Source organism: Protopterus annectens, chromosome 12.part0 (genome assembly GCF_019279795.1).
Source record: "Protopterus annectens isolate FY-2018-M chromosome 12.part0, PAN1.0, whole genome shotgun sequence".
In the NCBI taxonomy this organism is placed as follows: Eukaryota; Metazoa; Chordata; order Ceratodontiformes; family Protopteridae; genus Protopterus; species Protopterus annectens.
The window spans coordinates 1047816356-1047818663 of NC_056746.1; the positions used below are offsets into that span (position 1 = coordinate 1047816356).

A 2308-nucleotide genomic window follows, 5' to 3' on the forward strand; every position below is an offset into this window, starting at 1 on the left:
GTAGGTAGTTAATTGCTAAATCATTTCAATATGCAAAGGGAATATTGACTTCAAGGAGAGCAATATTTCATCAGTCAGTGCACTGTATTTTCTTGTAACAGTTAAGAGTCACTCGTGTTAGGAATATTTTTTTTTAATGCAAGACATTTTCCTAAAGTAAAAACAGTGTATACTTGGAAGTTGCCATTGCTGCAGACAGGTGATAAAATTACAGTATTTATATCGAGAAAAAGTTACAAGCAAAATGCCCTGCAAGCTTTTTTAAGTCTGTAATACGTGGGAAACTGATCAAAGGTTTTTATACTTGAACAAAAGCCAATGTTTTGTACCAGAGATTGACAGCAGTATGAAAAATAAAAGTGCATTTTTACAGCTGTAGCGATATAATGTTTAAAGCAGAGTTGAACAGTACCATGAGTTATTAAAGTGAGCTGTCTTAGTTTGCAAAAGGCAAACTTGGAAACAAAAAGAATTAAATTGAGAAAATGTAGCAGTGGCAAGCTTCTTCCTTTTGCACAAATAAGGATACTTTTTTTTTTTTACCTAAGGTAGTATAAAAGATTAGTTTCTGTGAATTCCCCCTCCTTAGATGTACCATATATTTTAGCAGGTGTTTCCAGAAATTGTCAGATTCCTTGGGACAAAGATATTCATTACTTTAGTTTCTTTACTGTGAGAGTCCATTACAGTAAGGTTCTTACACTTTACCAAAACTGTACAACATATGCACATGTATCTCTAGGAAACCTTAATTTGCTGTTGATTGTATGTACTGATACAATACTGTGAGAGTCCATTACAGTAAGGTTCTTACACTTTACCAAAACTGTACAACATATGCACATGTATCTCTAGGAAACCTTAATTTGCTGTTGATTGTATGTACTGATACAAACTGATTGTTGGACAGTTTGAAGGCATTTTAAAATGGTAGTGTTGGTGGAGGGACAGTTCCTTTTTAGGATGCTTTCTGTGTTACAGTAGATGTCTTGCAAACATTGTAAAAATATTTTGGCACTTGTACTCCTTGTGGGCCAGAAGATGTGATTCCATTCTTGGGGCTGAGAGCATGCAGTACTGCTTATGCAGTAACAATGATGGGAAGGAGTGGGAGACTGGTGTTTTTTTAATCTAGAGTTTAGTGTAGTGGTGGATGTTGCTATGCAGATTCTTGCGGAATTTCATTCTTGGGGAATTTGTGTGGAATTGACTTGTGTACTTACCACAGGTGGTCTTTATGCTGTACCATTCACTTTCAAGGTTTAGTCTCTTACTTGGGGGGGCTCGAACCTCAATTTGTATTTTATATTGCAACGTTTCATAACCGTGCACTCTTCTGTGGTCAGGAAAGTGTTTAGTTTCATTCATTCATCCTGAGTGCTCACTGTCCATGTGCTTACCTTCATTCTATAGTATTAACATTTGATGTAATGGGATCCTATCTCGCCTACATTCATGACAGATGGGTTCGGAGCCGATCCATCGGCTCCGACTCTGCAACTAATACACTAGCACGAAGTCTCTCATTGGCTGGGCTACTCCCTATCCCAGGATGCACTACACCTGCTTCCCCAGATCTCGTTTGCCGCTTTACAAGCTGGACGTGGTCTCGACTTGGCTGGAGCTAAGTGGTTCTTTTTACCTTTATTGGTCTTTGACCTTGGGGTTTTTTGTCATATATTAACCAAACAGCTGTTTTAACAGCTATTCCTTATTATTCCTTACTATTTGTTACTTTTGAGTGCTTGAGTGTCTTCTGGTACTTTATTTTTTCAGTCGGGCAAGGCCCGTTTAAGTTAGAGGGCCTTTGCCCTACCCTTGTGTGCTATTTAGCCTTAATTACTTTTTTGTGGTTAATTGTTTTTCGGGCCAAGCCCGTTTAAATTAGAGGGCTTTGGGCCGTTGGACTTGTTTTGTCTGTTTGTTTGTGAGGTAAACTTTTTTTCCTAAGTACTCGCGCCAGTGTGTCTCGCGCTTTTCAGTTGGCGCAATTCTGTTATAGTGCTTACTCATTGTGGTAAAGTCATACTTTTTGAAGGGCCTGTACTATGTCTAAGGAACAAAAGTCAGGTTTTTAAAATGCACTCGGTGCAGTTATAAAATGTCCATCACAGACAGCCATTCAGTCTGTGTCTATTGTTTGGGGCCGAAACATCTGCAAGAGACTTGTAGCGTATGTCATGCTTTCTCTGCTAGAGTTCTTCAAGAACGCAAGAATAAGTTGATATTGAAAGGGCTTATCAAACCTTCTTTTGAGGAAGCCTTAAATCCTCCTGTTGCTTCCAAAAAGAAAAGATCGTCGGCACCG

The 2308-nt window shown here is 38.7% G+C and overlaps 1 protein-coding gene across 4 annotated transcripts in view; it reads left to right on the top strand.

The window, feature by feature from the left end:
• RBM38 (RNA binding motif protein 38) overlaps window positions 1–372 on the top strand; it is a 55361-nt gene extending 54989 nt beyond the window's left edge. For all 4 annotated transcript variants that reach the window (XM_044090059.1, XM_044090062.1, XM_044090061.1 and 1 more), the window contains exon 4: window positions 1–372. This exon is cut by the window's left edge and continues 796 nt beyond it. The gene's annotated coding sequence lies outside the window, so the exon portion shown is untranslated.
• The last annotated feature ends 1936 nt before the right edge of the window (window positions 373–2308 follow it).